Below are 17,553 nucleotides of genomic sequence, written 5' to 3'. Positions count from 1 at the left end.
CTTCATTGACAAGGGACTGCACTGCAACAGAATAAACACGTACACTAGAAACTGCACATGTATATTTATGTGTGTGTGAGTTCTAAAAACAAAACTGGCATCATAACCAATCTACAACCCTAACCCTAACCTTTACTTTAAGTATGCCACCTCTACTTGCTCGGTTTACTTTATTGAGTAATTTGAAGACAATGCCCTGATATTCATTTGAACAATTTAAGACTAACTAGTTTAGAGGTGGGTATTGGCAAGGACTTCACGATACGATACATATCACGATACTTACAATGCATTATTTCAATATTATGATATTGCTATATATTGCAATGTTCTACATAGTTCACTGAGAATTTTTACATGCAGCTTAAAATACAAATTGCATATATGTACATCTGATGACAGGGATAATTCAAACAAAAAAAACAATATTAATTCAAATGATCCATTTCCAAATTACTGCACTTCGAGCCCAAGCTTTTTTTAAATGTCAAAAAACAGCTTGCAAACTGCACCCTCTTTTTCCAGCTTATTAGTTCCTTCCTCCATCTGAAAGCCATAGTGCCTCCAAACGTCAGCTTTGAATTCTGATGGCGCTTCCGTGCCCACTTCTGCTACTTGCCTGTCCACTTCTTCGACTGCCTTGTAAAAAAGTATTGCGATAATTTCTATCACGATACTTGTTTTTGATATTGCCAATTTGCCAATTTCTTTCCCACCACTAGACTTGTCTGTTATCGTTTCATATTATTATTTTCTTGGGGTTTTTTTTCAAACATCAAGGCTGCTGAACACCCGATCTGAAAATAAAAATGTGACGCACGTCATTGTCAGAACTATAATGCTATTATTAAGTAGTCGTATTGGTACCTCAGTGTCAGTGAGATAAAAATAAGCATTTCATTCCTCCTTCATTTCCTTCACTCCTAATCTCTCTCCTGCGGTATTGCAATGCTAAGAACCACTACTTTAAATAACTCCTCCGAATGTCTGATTTCCATGCCCTGTTGGTCTCTGGCCTTACAACCTAGTCACAATGTCACAAAACTCCAGTCAGCCATGTACATGACTGCTGGGAACAGGTTGTTAAAAGAAGGTTTTCCTCTTACTTGTGAAGTAGCTTTGACACCTATGGCCTCAATTATCCCTTTGAACCTCATTCTCCTGCCCGATCTCCTGAAGCTGCTCCTTGTCATTCAAGTTTTACGCTGCCTTCCCTAAGATAGCTGTAGTTGTTTTGTGCTCCGTGAGGTGATCCGACTTAACAGGTTTCTCCTTAACAAGACGTGACAAACTAAGAATTTCATTAAACTTTATTTAGCATTTAGTGAATGCTTAGTCTGTGGTGCCCACTTTATATCGGGTTCTTAGCAAGTTTGTTCAGTAACCTTTTGTACAATGTTCTGCATACGATATGACTGAACTGCATGTGCCCAGCTGGGTGGAAGGTGTAACCCCCCCTCTGTGGACGTATCTCTGCTTTAAAACCCATTATGATGCCCCACTGATAGCCGGAGGGAAATTGCTTAATGCCTTAGTGCAGATGCTGCCCTTCTGTACCCAACCCCCCGCTGATGTAATGCACATTTGAATATTTTTAAACCACAATCTGCCTTTACTCATTTTGCTAAAATTTCCAACCCCCCACTCCCCCCCCCCCACCCCACAAAAAGTCATGTGACAGTGAGCCGAAGGCGATGGAAAGTTCCACCAGCCGGCATCGTAGAGATCTCACTCCTCCACTTTGGCTGATTGAATCTGATGCCAAACCATGTTTGTGCGCTTTATATATCAATAACAATCCTAGAAAATTAATTTCATTTTTTGCACTGTTCAGTGAGCCAGATTCCAATACTGGAGTGCCTCTGCACCACAACGTCATCTCTTATCTTCATCAGGAGGCCAAAGTGCCTGCTGCTCCACACCATAAACCAAACTAAAGTGAATAAACCACTGATATTCTTCTCAATTTAGCTTTTCCTGCTTTATATAAATGGCATAAAATTACATTTTAGCCTGGAGTTTGTTTACTTAGTTGTTTTCATATATTCTTTTATTTATGCCGGAGCAGTTCCCATTTTGTGTTTCTTCACAAGAATATTCACAGCTTTACTTAAGCCATACAGCGCTACAATTCACAATCCTTGTGGAAAAAAAAAAAAAACCTAAGGTCTTGTAGTAACCTACAATCGAAGAATGCAAGTGTTTTTAGATTGCAGTTATGAATGGTAATGATGCGTTTTATTTAAAAGCCAATTTCAAGGCAGCCACAATCACAATTAAATCTCAACAAACATGTACAAGCAGCAGAAAATAATGGAAAAATGAGGGGAGGGCACAGGAAAAAAGAAAGAAAAGACACGTGGATCTGCGAAGAATACCAAGATGCATTATACACATACAGACTTTAAACATGAGGGAAAAGCTTTCACATGAATATAAGACCCATAGGGATTAAACGCTGATGCTGTAGGGACGTCTGCACACTGAGTGTACGGAGAAGGAGAAAACTGGATTTGAAAGAGCCAAACTACAGACAAATGTGAAACTTTATAATGAATCTGGTACTCAGCTCCTGAGTTAACATCTTAAATGAAGTCAGGAGACAGCTCTCGTGACAAAGCCTGCTCGGGGACAGATGATCCAACATTGCCATAAAGCAATGCAGCTGGCACGGCTAAAAATGGCACTCTAGTCAAGGCCACATATTTAAATGCAAATTCGGAAAGTGCAAAATATGGTAGGCTGCATGTGAACAAGGCAATTTCTTTCTGGATATATACCTTCATCTGTCAGATTCAATCCCAGCTCCTCTGCTCTGAAGACTCTTGAATTTGTGAACTGTAAGGAATTACTTCTGTTCACCTCGAAAGGAACGGCCAGTGCAGATATGCTGATGAAAAACTAGGTACGCTTACTATGCTTTGTATCACAATAATTAAACGTTTTATCAAGAATCCGTTATTGCATTTGAAAATATTTAATTATGCACAAGTCGATAAATGCCTAAGTTAGTACTCGTGAAAATAATTGAATGTATGCAGCGAAAGGTGAAGTATTACAAGAGAAGATAATTGAACGGGAGGCTGAATAAACCGTCTGATTAAATCTCGCTCTTGTGTTTGTGTAAGTCCAAAGCAGGAAACCTGTTTCATCTTCCTCCACCAAGAGGCTCTGTTTACTATTCAGCAGGATGCTCCCCGTAATGAATGAGATTCTTAATTGGCCCGAGTCCTCCACGGCTAAATGAATCATAAATACTCCCTTATGTGATTGTGTCACCGCTGTGCTGACTAAACAATAGGCTGGCCTGGCCTGCATTTGTGTCATGGTGACATGGTGAGTGGTTGCATGGTAACTTGTTAGCTAATGAGCTGACGGTGCTTCTGGACTGTGGAGCTTTTTCTTTTTTTTCTTCTTTCTTTCTTTTTTTTTCTGGGTCAAGCCGTTGAATATTTATCCTGGGTGAAGTGGGAACGTTGCATTTTAAGCTGAGTATCAGGTAATATTTAGGTTACAGAGGCTTTGATTGATGAGATTCTACAAACTAAGAGATTAATTTACTCTAAAAAATTTGACACACATATATATATGTGTGTGTGTGATGCTTCTGAGTTACTTTCCTGATGATATTTCTTGTTATTCTAAACTGTAAACCCAGAAAAGCGATTACAAATGAGGTGATCAGATGATTTTTTTTTTTTTTTTTGTAGATCTAGCATGAATATGTCAAAGTAATTTACATTTCTCTCTCCCTATAAGAAAGATACTCTTGTTATTACCATATCTCGTCATGTTTTTTCTCCACACCAGAAAAAAAAGGCCTATATGGTTTATGAGGGTTAACCTCAATGATTGTACACGGTCATTCACTGATGTAGAGTGCACTCCTGGCGACTGTGATTAGCCGGTGGGCTTTATTACGGTCTGTAAAACATTCCAGACTTTAATGTGCAATAGAGGTCTTCTTTCTTTATGCTGCTGCAGTGCACTCTGTTCTCTGCTCATTACAAACATGCTGGCCCTGCATGGCGCAGGCCCGAACATCTCTTCAGCCTCCTCTTGAATGGCCGCGCAGCCTCCTCGGGTTTAAGTACTTTCATATGTCACACTGACACATGCAGGGACTGGAGGGTAAACACTCCAAGCAGGTCATTCCTCCCACAGTTAGACATTTCATCTGATACCGTTTGATGTTGTGATTAGTGTGGGGGACAGCGGGTGTTGTATCATCCTGTCTAGACATTCTTACTCAAACAAGGCAACGCTGCTTTTTCCAACAGCACGTACAGTACTTCATATCCCACGGGGCGGTGGTTCTATTTCTGCGACTGCATACACAACTGGGATATATTTCTAGATAGTTTTCATTTTAATATGGTCCCATATTACTTAGCATTTGACACTGGACTAACAATCAAATTTTGCAGAGGCTCCCGGCTTAAAAGGCACACCTATAATACACGGACATTTAAATGAAACGCTGCCAAAACATTAAAAATTCACTGTACTAGAAACACAATCCACAACTGTGGTATAAATTCGCCATGCTGATTGTGGGCTTTCCCTGGATTTCTCAGGTTGTCCTTTTAGAACAGAATAATGTCACATGCTGGTATGGAGATTTATTTGTGTAGGCTAGCTGGCCATTGGCTTCAGTCTAGGGGTCTTTTTTCAACGTTTTTCAGGCCAAGGACCTGCAAACTGAAGGAGAGATTAAGATGGAGAGACCCCCTACATAGTATATGTGTTCTATATGGACAAGTGCTATTTATTATTATTATCATTTTAAATTCAACATTAGGCTATTCAAATAATACACAGGTTCAAAGATTCATTTTTGTACATCAAACATGTGCAACAGTAGGGTGTTTGAGGAGGAAATGAAGAATATATATATATGTATATATGAAATGTCTAATCAACCAAAGATTTTGCAACCCCTGCAGTACCTCCTATGTACCTCCTAGGGGTCGCGGACCCCCTGTTGAAGACCTATGCTTTAGTCTTTCAGCGCATCACCGGGGTGGGTCAACACCCACGGCATCCTTCGCCGCCTTTAGTTCTTTAATGTTACTTTGGTGTGCCTATGCCTTCGATGTCATTAACATGCAGCACACGTGACGGCACTGCCATCGACATGCGAACACATAATTAAAGATACATAGACACAGATTAACCACCAGGCGTTCACAGACACGCTGTGGCAACACTGAATGTAAACGCGCGAATGTGCCGTTACTCCGCATGCAGCGGAAACATAAACCGTTAACGGACTGCGAATGCCCACAAAGGACACATTTGCCGAAGCAGGCCCGTCGCCAAACGGGGATATCTTTGAGTGGAATCAGTTTTAGATACACTCTAGAAAAGGCGTCCATTATCCATCTTCATGAAAGGGACTGTGGCATTCACTTTTCACTGAGCTTTAACACACATTGGAAAAGAATGTGCGACACTGGTGCTGTAAGTGGGCATTTGGTATTAGAAAATGAGTGAGTCACTGAAAATAACAGAGCGGCACCATGACTTCAGGTATCTAAAAACCACTAAGGCTAAAGTGTGATTTATATTCCTGCGACCGGTCTACGCCATCAAAAGCATTTCTATGTGTGTGATGGTATGTCTGTACTGAAGATTTACACACAAAGGAAACACTAGGTAGTGTGTGGCCAGGTGTATTGAGCTTTACTCTGTACTTGTCACATGGCGAGTGGAAGTGAGTGGTTTATGTTAGAGTTGAAGATAATAAACATGGATCAACAGTAACTTTCACTGAAATCACCGCAGAACAGAACATAGAGAAGACGTCTGAGTAGATGGTGTGGAGGTGGCCGAACAAAGGAGAACTCTCTGTGCTTGTACAGCCGCCGAGTCACGTGAATAACAAGGAAATGCATTTCGGACCAATCACAGTCGTTATAATTCATGTCGCAGCAGCATGTAGTTACACTTCTGAGGTCCGGAGCTACGACATCAAATTCCCTCAAGGCTGACTAAGAGTGATGATGTCGTACATGAACCATCTTGAGCCAAAGTGTTCTGCATTTTATATAAGTGTGTGCGTGGGGCTCCTTCGGAAAAACATATCCATCATGTGCAGCAATGGGGTAAGTCCTAAATACTACAGCATGACAACTTATCCTGCAAGAAAATATGTATGTGTTTACTCCAAATTAAGGTCCCATGGCGGTGCATTGGAAGAAGTTTGCCTTTTAGCTCAGTTACTAAACTTTATTAAATGGTAACTATTTATTTATTAATTTTTGAACTGTAGCACATTTATTCATGTATAGCTAAAATTTTAAGCCATGTTTTCAGGAGACCGCAAATGACCCTCATGATTGACCGTGTTCTTGAAGAAGACTGTAATATAATATAATATAATATAATATAATATAATATAATATAATATAATATAATATAATATAATTGCCCTCAAGAATGAATTAATTTAGTACAGTATTCATGCATTTATCGCGGTTGTCGCTGAAATCAATGTGTCCTTTGTAATAACAGTAATAATCTATAACAATTACCACTGCAGCTGAAAAGCAATTGATTACATTTTCAGAAGTGCATTCATGATATGCACTGCAGGTCAGAGGGAAAGTGATTTACAGTTAGCTTTCTAAATGACTGCAAGTGGATCAGAGAGGCCTTTATTACTGGAAGTAAATGGGCTGCAGGGCAATCTGTTGCTGTCTGTCCCACTTAGCCAGGGACTACAGCGGGGGAAGCTGGTGTTTGGTGGAGTTGCAAACAGCGTTTGAGAGACGCTGAAACGGCTTTAGCCACCTACAGAGCTATGCTCCATGCCATGAAGAGGATGAAGAGGAAAACCTCCTGGCTCCCGGGAAAGTCTCTCTCCAGCATTACCGGTGTCACTACATTTCCTATGCTTCCCAGAGAGCTGCACGATGAGAAAACAGCCAGATTATTTTCCTATGTGTGGACAAGCACTTCCATCGACAGCATCAGGTTGATGAAACACATTCCAGGTAGCTGTCTAACCTTTGAAGCCGTGGCAGTGTGTCTAACTTGCCTTGCATGCAAATCACACACAGATAATTATCTCTTCCTGTCTGCTGTTATTAAATGTTAAGTTTCCTTTTATGACTCTGTGAATGACTTTGTGACAGTGACTCATCAAGCGCTTTTTAATTGAAGCCGAGCATTAGTCTCCGTCTCACCGTGTACGGAATCGGTCCGAAGACTTAATTTACTGTCTGGAAGTGTATGAATTAATTCAAAGGTGATGAGCACTTTGTGACCAATAATAATGCTTATGCTAGTCTGATTAATTAATCTCGCTTTAATTTCTTCAGAGGAGGATGGGCACTTTTCTGGCAGTTTCATTATGGAAGTCGCCTTAATTCTATCATCTAGATGTGAATTCTGGCGCACATTTGTGGAATAATTGTAATTACCCCGGCTCCCTCTGATCTCTCTGGTTGTTTCTGCTGCACCGTAACCATGCATTTCTGGAGAGATCACAAAAAACAACACATTTCAGGAGTGATCACAAAAACAACAGAGTACAGGGGATTCACGTGAAAGCTTTAACGTCATTACTCCTACACATAAAACAGTTTAATACAGCGAAATTAGCATCAACATTTAATGGTCCCTCAGGGCTCCACCTGGAGCTACTTCTCTTTTCTGTTGTGCTAATCAGTGACACAAAAACACTGTTGATTTGACCTTTTGATGCTCATTTACCAACCACTGAAATCTCTTCCGTATTTAATTTCATAGATTGGCATCCATTAATAAACTATTGTATTGCTGCATTTACACGGTGGTACACATTATGCCTTAATGAGATTCACCTGAGCTTTACTCCATGTGGAAAGTTTATTCCAGAGTGAATCAGTTAATGAAGTACTTACAAGCATAGTGGAAAAAAACAAGACTGAGCAGAACAAAGGAGCAAACAAGTGAGCATTTTAGGGGAAATTTGGGAAATCAGATGTCTTCCACTTCACTTTATTGAAATGGGAACAAATCAAGAAATCTAACTTTAAAAAATATTGCTCCTAACAAATGGCTGAAAAAGTTTCAGCCAACAACTTATAGTGTTACGTCATTTTTGGCTGGTAAAATGCCTGAAAAGAAATCGACATGAAATGCTTTCAAGTTAATGCGTTTTAAATCTTGTGTTGTCAAGTTCACACATCCGAGACTGAGAGCATGGGATTAGGGATCAGACAAAGCAACCTTTAAAGGAATGGAGGTATCAGGCACACAATATTTGCGTATCTTTACTGATATGTCAGCCTCATGCAGCACTGGACTAAAGGTTATAGTATCACTGAAGTCATTAAAGTGACAGATCAGCTGACAACTGACCTACAGTCCTTCCTAGGCATGCCACTGATGCAGAGGATGAGAGGGGAGCAGACAGTTCCATCATGGACAACACCATTCTCTCTGAGCTGAGGCAGCTCAGGAGCCTGTTCAAACTCATGCAGCCATATACGTTCAGGGGCCTCTTCCTTGCCAACTGCCATTAAACTCTCATTGTGCTGTGTGCAAGGATAATCAAGGCATTCTGATTCTGACATAAGACTCCACATCAGCAAGTAACTCCAACTTGCACTGACCATTACAAACATATTGTATCGTATCTTGCTGCATCATATTGTATCATATCGAACACCATCACATCGTATCATATCGTATGCCATCACATCAAATTGTATCGTACGACACCACATTGTAACGTATGGTATGCTATTGCATCGTATTGTATTGTATTGTATGCCATCACATCGTATCATATCATATGCCATCACAGCTCATCATATTGTGTCGTATGCCATCACATCACATCGTATCGTATGCCATCACATCGTATCGTATCGTATCGTATGCCATCACATCGTATCATATCGTATGCCATCACATCGTATCGTATGCCATCACATTGTATTGTATCGTATCGTATGCCATCACATCGTATCACATCGTATCGTATCGTATTGTATGCCATCACATCGTATCAAATCGTATCGTATCGTATGCCATCACATCATATCGTATGCCATCACATCGTATCGCATCATGTCGTATGCATCACATCACATCATATTGTATCGTATGCCATCACATTGTATCGTATCGTATCGTATGCCATCACATCGTATTGTATCACACAGCACCACATTGCATTGTATCGTATTGTATCATATGCCATCATATAACATCGTATCATATTGTATGCCATCACATCGTATCATAATGAACACCATTACATCGTATCTTATGCCATCACATTGCGTATGGTATAGTATGGTATGATATGGTATGGTATGGTACCACACAGTATTGTTTTACATAGTATCGCATCCCATCACATCACACTGCATCACATTGAATTTTATGGGATTATTTGAGAAAATGTATGGAGCATGAGAGATGATTTTAAATGCCTTAAAACTGCTTAAGGGGACACGAGACAGCCGACAACTGGCGGGTTTTGTTGGAGGAATTGAATCCTATTCAGATACTATGTATAATGTAACTTCAGATTTTTAGTATTTGTCTTGAATAAAAAATATAGTTACACTATATATATTATAGAATATATAATATATACTAAAATCTTGAAAAGGGAGCCAAGTCAAAACTTTACTCCTGCCTGCATTGTACCATGTGTGCATTGTGTGAGTATAAAGGTATTTACTTTTTATAGTAATGATCAGATTATTATCCTTTAAAGATATCATTACTTATATCTGCACCCATTAGATCTAATGGCTGTTCCATCAGTGGTCATGAACTTTGCAAGGAGATCTCACCGCATCAAATTGACCAGTCACCCAGAATTAGCTGCTCTACAGGATATAATGGCAGCTGATGACAGCTTGGCCTTGATCTGAGCTCTTTCCCTGACTGCCCGTGGTTGGTAATGACTGAGGGAGCGATGCAGCGGGCAAGTAAAGACCATGGCAGGTTACACATCAATCTCCCCTTGTGGGGGAAAGGTCTCTCTTGGAGACTGATAAATGTTAATTACTCAACCCTGACATGAGCCGGAGAACGCAACCCAGACAGCAAATTGAGGGCATGGGGACGGAGAAGGGGAAATTGTAAGTGAATATGAGCTTTGTGTACTGGTGACTATAAAAAAGTTTGTATATTAAACATTTGTTTGCAGGATTACACTTTTTAAAATGATATAGATTGTATTCTGGATGCAATTTTCTGTACTTTATCCAATTAGTTTTCCCCCCAAAAAGAAAAAAAACTCACTGAGCCCGAATTTTTCTTGTGGTTGGTGTAAATGGCTAAATTAAAACAATATTTTACGCTCACTTTAGGTGGTTTAAGCCTTTTTTGCCAAGGAGTTTGTCTGCCTAATGGGGTAAAGGCACAGTTTTTTCAAATGAAACCTCTGGAGAAGAACAACAAGTCTCTCTCGTGTGTTTGGCACCCATTCTTGCATTCGAGCACAATGAAATACATTAACACATATTATTATTTTATTATTCATGCAACACATTCATTTACTTTTTAAGACAAATACACTTAATTAGAAACTGAAAATCATCAATCAGTCATCAATCCTTCAGTATGTCCCAGTGATGGCAGTTTAATAGGCCTTCACCTCGAACCCACAAACCCACAAGTAAGAGAAGTATTTATTTTATGTCAGCGGCATATCCTCCACACATTTTTTCCTAATTAATCAATATAGATCACCCTTGCTCCAAGTCTCCTGCACGAAAGAGGTAAATGATGCAAATCAATACTTGATTTTGCCTCGAAGAGAACACATGCGCTGTGAGCGAAGGAATCACGGCAAGAGAAATCTTTCCCTTAAACTGTATCACAGAATATTTGTGCGTGTTTGTGAGAAAGAAAGACAGATATTCACAAACATGGGCCATAATCGAAGCTATACAAGGTGGAGCATAAAAAAACAAAACGAAAAATTGGACTGGACTAAACTAAATGTTAATGATTTTTAGAGCAGCTTCGTTAAAATGTGCATCGTGAAGAGCGATTTCCTTTCGCCTCTTTTAATAAATCCAGGTTATAATAATTATCTTCATAATTATCTTAAGCATCTTAAAAAGAGGATGGAGACAATGTGTTTTCTCTCTTATACCAACAGCTGTTAAACTCTGATATCATACGTCATCACTGAAATGAGCTCCAGTCACAGAAAAGTGTTAAACTGTCATTTTATTACAGTGTTCAGTTTCTAGCAATAATTCTAGTTAAATTGACTGGATTTGTGTTTATGTATTTGGATGAGCTTAAAAGTCCAGACCTGTGAATTCCTCCACCCATTCGGGTTTTATTGATTCCCCTTATCTTATGACTTGAAACAACTTCTCTGGAAAAAGTACCATACAACCAGCTGGAACTGACTACACTTCAGAGGCAGGTGATGGGAAGTCAAGACGATCACTCCAGACCAAACAAGCCAGATAAACTCTCAGTCATATAGTTAGTACCTCTCTAACGTCAGCTTAATTATGTTGTGATTTTTAAATGAAAACACACGAGAGACGAGGAATTGAATTTAGCTAATGACGTTGCAATGAGTTCTGGAGAAAAATGCAAGGACGGGTGAGTGGAAATCTGACAGCACACATTACCAACAACATGTCCATCACGCAGGGACGCAGGTACTTTCCTTATCCTGGCCGTAGCAATAAATCGCATGTAGTGCAGTAGAAGTCCGAAGCGGTGTGCTGAGATAAATCAGCGGGGCTGACAACATGTTTACCCCACTAATGGTTCCCTCAAACTATTCCCACTTCTCAACGAATTGCAGCGTCACTCTGTCTCTGACCTCTTTGGGCCTTCGATTGTGTTGAAGAATATCTAAAAGGTGCACCTCAATGTGAAGGAAGACGCGTTTCACGGCTGCACCTGATCTTTTATTCATAGCGTATCGCTGTCATTGTGCGTCTGCCTTTCCGCTCTCATTCATCAGCACATTATGGCACTGTTTTGTTTGCGCTGCCCCCGCTGTGAGAAGGGCATAAAACTATTTTCTCTTTAAGTCTCTAATCAGGTCGGCATCTGGTAATGACCCCAAATTAACGTGAGTGTGCATGTGTGAGTGGGATAGGATAATAATACTGTGAATGTAGTGTACTGTGCAACAAAAAGCACACGCACTGACTCACTATTCTATACGTAGGTAGCTTCTTTGTTTTCTGTGTTATGGAGAAAACATTTGAGATGCTAAATCTTTTGTTGTAAAAACTTATTAATGCAGCTTGGCCTACAGCTAATCTGCCCAATTCAGCGTTTATAGAAAAAGCACAATGAGACTAATACACCACTCAGCCTTTAGATTCACCATTTAGGATTCCATCCACGTCACCTCTCAACACCGCTGTGTTATGATGTATGGGTCAGTGCTCGGGGAGACATTTCTGTTCTTTCCTCTGCTGCGCAGGTGGCCAGGCAGGCTTACCTGAGAAAACTACTTAGTGAACATCACCAAGGAAAAAACACATTAGCAGTTTACCGATAGACCTCAGCAAACAGGAACCTCAGTTTGCAATGCCGGCAGTACGGGCAAACAGATCGAACGAGGAATATCATCCGAGGCTGCCGGGATGCCGTCAAATACGGAGCTGCAGGCAGAAGCCGGTATTCTCACCGCGACCTGAGGTCTGTTCCTTTTAAAGGCGTCCACGCCAGATGGAGGAGCTTGTAAAGACGGGAGCAGACTGAGAGTCACACTTATCAGGCTTGGTTTGCGAGCTTGTCGGAACAAATGTGAACCAAATACTTGCGTCTCAAGTGACTCATAAAAACTATAATTTATAACACGGCATTATAATCTGGCTGCTGCAGCGGGCGTGCAAAGAAAGGTTGGACTAGAGCGATCAAAACGCAGTCCATGTGTACGCCACACATGAGACAAATGTGATATTGTTGTCGCGAGGAACAATCACGCACCCCAAGTGATAGCACCACTTACGCCAAGAGATGAGAAAAATGGATGCCCCCCCTGGCAGACGGAGCGTCTGAAGTGACTTGTGACGGCTTCATGCCGTCGAGCTCAACACATAAAACACACTGTCACATGACAATCACAGAAATAACAACTGTCTTGACCTCAGTTTCCACGCGTGACTCTTTTGTCAGAAAGCCACTTATACCATACAGTGGATAATTTTTTTGCAACGTGCACATAAGAGGGCGTTGCATGCCACAGTCTGCTCCTTAAGGAATTAGGGAAAGCGAAGAGCGAGAAATGTTCTTAAAGCGAGAGAATCCTCCAAAGTCAGCTCGTTGTGTAAACATCTCGCCATTTTGCAAGCTGAGCGCCTGCCGAGGAGCGTGCAGCTGGAAGTCGCAGAGTGAAATCAGAAGGCGCTCAGAGCCTCGTCCCGTGGGACTGTGATCACCAGGAGGAGAACACCAGTTAAGATTTCACCTCTGGGATGTGTGGATGAGTGTGTGTGTGTATGTGTGTGTGTCTGTCTTGAAAGTTTTACCCTCGCTCCCACGCTGGCATCAGATAATCTGTTTTAAGTCTATTTTTTGCCGCTTTCATCAGTAGCCCATTAAACACTCATTGCTATTAAGTAAAAATGATGAATTCATTCCTTACGAAAATCCACTGCACTACTATGTCTCTTTTTGCGGTATTGTATGTGGAAAAAAAAAAAAAAACATCAGGCAGAAAATCTAAGATGAACAAAATTTGGATAACGTTTCTGATTCCTGTTTTGGAAAAGAAACAAATCATTTAGGCCTTGTTCTGATTTGGTGATCTGATAACTAATGGGCAGTCCTTAGTGAGTCCGTTCACATCTTGCCTTATGGTGCATCTCCACACACGTGTCTCATGCTCTATATGCAAATAACAACCGCAACCTTTGGCGTGCTGTACAGTACTGTGCAAACAACTGTGGCTGTTTCAGAACCATGGACAGCGCTGCTTGTTCTCCGTGCTGCATGATGACATGCGTGTTGGTTTACTGAAGGTACTGAAGGCCTGCGTGTTAAGTCATTATTTATTTATGTTTCCCAGCACCTGATGTTTGCTATTTTTAAAAAAAAAACCTACACTAAGCTGTCACAGGTGCTCACAATGGCCCGCCCACTTGTCAAATGACCGGGAATAATCTGGGATAATTTGAATATCAATAATACTCAGGCTGCTGTCACGTTTGAAGAACAGTCGGTTCTTAAAGCTGATTGTTATGAAATTTCAATAGTCGACTAAGAATACTGCATCTCAGCTGTAACAGCAAGCCCGTTTCGGGCTAATTGCTTTAGACCAATTTGTGCTTGGCTGTCAGAATGAAACAAGACCCTGGTCACGACTGAGAAAATACGGCAGCTTAATTTTCATTCATTTCATTTGTTAATTTGTTTAGTTTAGTTAATAGCTACAAGGACAACGTAAATACATTCGAAAGCTGCTCATACTCAGACAACCACTCGTGCTTGTGCTTTTCGGGTAGTCCATCATTTCATAATGGCACCTGTGTTTTCTCCTGACTGCTGATGCGGAGCACAAGCCGCCTTTTTGTTCTGAGATCATTCGAAGTGTTCTCATACGGAGGATGCCAGCTGAGTAGGGGCTGAGCAGGAGGTCAGTGTAGCCAGGACGCATGTTAATATCAGGTCTGAGCAGCTTCAATGCAGCCTGAGACAGACATCTCACATTTTCCATTTCAGCCATGCAGCAAATGCTCTCATCAGTGGAACTCATACCGAGGGCAATGCACTTTTTTTCTTATTCTTAGATTGCCCACGTTGTGAGGAGGAGCCAGGAAGGATTGTAAAGGTCAGAGGCATGGTGTCCCCACTATATTTCCGTGACAGTAAAACAAACAAGAGAGAAGCTTTATGAAACAGAAGTCAAGGATAGGCAGTGTTTTCAGCAAGTTGCTTTAAAGGAGGAAGAGGTGAAATTCTAATGAGAGGCTTAAATTATTTAAATGAGCTGTTTTCAGCTGGCTACGCTGTTTTGATTGCTGGAATGCTAACATGAATACTGGCAAAACACCTTCTGTCACTAGCAGCTCTGAGAAGCGTTCATTCAGTGTCATTCAGACATGTGTTATTATGTAATAACATGTTGCAGGACACAGTGGGTTCCCTAAATAACACGAAGGAAATAATAATTATATGTTTGGAGTTTCAGCTTGAGTGAGAATGTGACAGGGCAAAAACCAGACTGCAGCTGAATCCAGATATCGGGAGAAGCCAGTATATAAAGCAGCAACAGTAAAATGTGACATTCATATTTTATGTCGACTCCACGCGCCTGTTGTGTGTGTTATGGGAGACCTTCCTGGAGCGCCGCCATTTGAGAGGAAAATCTAGAATTTGTTTCTTTGATATCTTATTCTACTTGGATGGTGCTAGAGAAGCTGAAAGCAGGAAACAAAGGCGCGGATGAAGGAGGGAGCGCTTCTTCTTCGAACCCACAGGGTCCCTCCACTCCTCCGCTGATGGCCTGTAATCGGCGCTGAGCACTGTGGTGGAGAGGCTGCAGCTGCCTTTCAAAGTGTCGCTGGTTTGTATATGTCCCGTAATGGGTTGTTCGCTCTTCTCTCGAAGAATTGTCACTGGCAGCTCAGCCCGTGGGCCAGCAGGATGTGGAGGACAGAAAATAATAGACACATAAATAGAAACTACATGTACATAGTGCTTCTCTGTCTTAATGGCACTCAAAACTCTTCAGCCAGTCACACGCATTATATGCGAGGTGCTCATCCAGCATCCGAAGCAAGGGTCAGGGATCAAATCCTGGAAAAACCTGCTGGCTCACCTGAGACACATCTGTCCCTCTTTCATAGTTTCCGACATCCAACAAGACAGTTTAAGTAATTTAGTCTTCATAGGATCTAACCTCATAACCTTTGGACATTTCAATACAGTCCGTATAAGGGTAAAAGTACCGTGGGGTGGTAGCCTAATAGAAAATATTTAAATGAAAATTATATTCTCTGTTTCCATCCAGTAACACGACAGAACAAGTCAATACGCTTAAATGCTCCACTTTCTGAATGAAGCCTGGTGTTACTCCTCGCCAGAGATGAGATGGGGGCTCTGCAGACGCTTGTATTCATCTGTGTCTTGGTGCCACTTTAAGTACGGTCACTGTGTTCAGCTTGTAGCTGCTGTGTAGTTGAAGGCTCATATTCACGCAGCACAGTCGGGGTCGGAGTCATGGAGCTGACTGAGGGCAGCTCCCGGCAGTGAGAGGTGCCCCATAGGGGGCACTGTTGGTTCTCACGAACGACCCGTGGCACAACAGGTTGTACGACTCTGCTTCTCTTTTCCCTGGCTGCACACCAGTGATCCACCCGGGTTATAAAAATGTATCATAATATAACAGTTTAGTGTGCTCCTTTTTTATTATTATTTTAAAGCACCTCATAACCGAATTTAGAGGTATTTAATGCAAAACTAAATGCGGGATTTGGATTAATTACACCAATAACCTGGAGGTTCGTGGTGTGCATCTTGCATGTGAAAAGAAGCATTATCACTTTATATGAGAATAATGTTCATAATCTTCTGTTTGAGTTGTGATTCATGCAGAGATGCGTTCAATTTGGCCACCCAATTGAAAATATAAATAAACACATCTCGTGGAGATGCGTGAGGCTCGAGCCTAAACTGACAACTTTTTATTTCATCCAAACGGTTTAAGAGAAAAAAGAAGTCGTGCAGACCTCGTGTGATCTGATCTGGGAATTTCATGGCACACATAATTGCTGACGTGACGCCCGCAAACCCTCTAATTTGCCAATCCAGCCCGGAGTGCGCGTCCCGCGTCTCCCTCCCTCCCTCCCTCCCACCCACTCCCCCACCTCCTTCAGCTTCTGCACCAGCACTCTCCGGTCCACGGCCACCGGGTGCAGAGAAGGCAACAGCCCAGAATCCCTTCCACCGCCGCCTCCCTCTCTCTCGTCTGCGCGTGGAAAGTTGTGGGACAATGTCTTAGGTATTGCATTTTTTTTCTTTTCTTTTTTTTTTGCGTGACAGTCGGCGCGCACGGGCGATTTTTTAACGGCTGGTGAATTTACCACTATATGGAAAAGAAAAGGAAGAAGAAGAAGAAAGCAGCTGCGAGCACCCGTGTGACCACTTAGGGAAAGCAGAAATTGACGGGGATTGATTTGTCATCCTTGGTGAAAATTTTGCAGTCACATGCCAGCATCGGATGAGACCGCGGCGCCGCGTCCTGTGCATTGAGAGAAATGGTAAGAGGCAAAGAAACAAAACAAACCCTGCACCACTTTCACGCACTTATTCTCTATATTTGGCGCTCAGCTTGTTGAGAAATGTATGTTTCCAACTCAGATGCATCAAATATTAAACACCCTGGGTGTTGCGGGGTGTGATTGGCGACAGGCGGTTTATTTTTCACGCACCCAGAGGCACCTGTCTCATCCTGAGAAATAATGAACTCTTTACTCAGAACGCAGCATATAATGTGAAGAATCAGCAACGAGAAGTTGATTAATTATACACGCTTAATAGGTCTAAGTTGGAGCGAGAACTGCGCACTTTGCTTTCTTGGGATTCCAAATGTTATTCCTGTGACAGTGA

At 41.5% G+C, this 17,553-nt stretch overlaps 1 protein-coding gene across 1 annotated transcript in view; it reads left to right on the top strand.

Annotated features, from left to right (window-relative positions):
* The first annotated feature begins 16,852 nt into the window (after nucleotides 1-16,852).
* Nucleotides 16,853-17,553, top strand: part of si:dkey-112m2.1 (transmembrane protein 132C) — a 149,352-nt gene continuing 148,651 nt past the window's right edge. Inside the window, exon 1 of the mRNA XM_047570684.1 lies at nucleotides 16,853-17,204. The gene's annotated coding sequence lies outside the window, so the exon portion shown is untranslated. The remainder of the gene's footprint in view (nucleotides 17,205-17,553) is intronic.

This window comes from Mugil cephalus, chromosome 19 (assembly GCF_022458985.1).
Source record: "Mugil cephalus isolate CIBA_MC_2020 chromosome 19, CIBA_Mcephalus_1.1, whole genome shotgun sequence".
Taxonomy (NCBI): Eukaryota; Metazoa; Chordata; class Actinopteri; order Mugiliformes; family Mugilidae; genus Mugil; species Mugil cephalus.
This window is presented reverse-complemented; position numbering and strand designations above follow the sequence as displayed.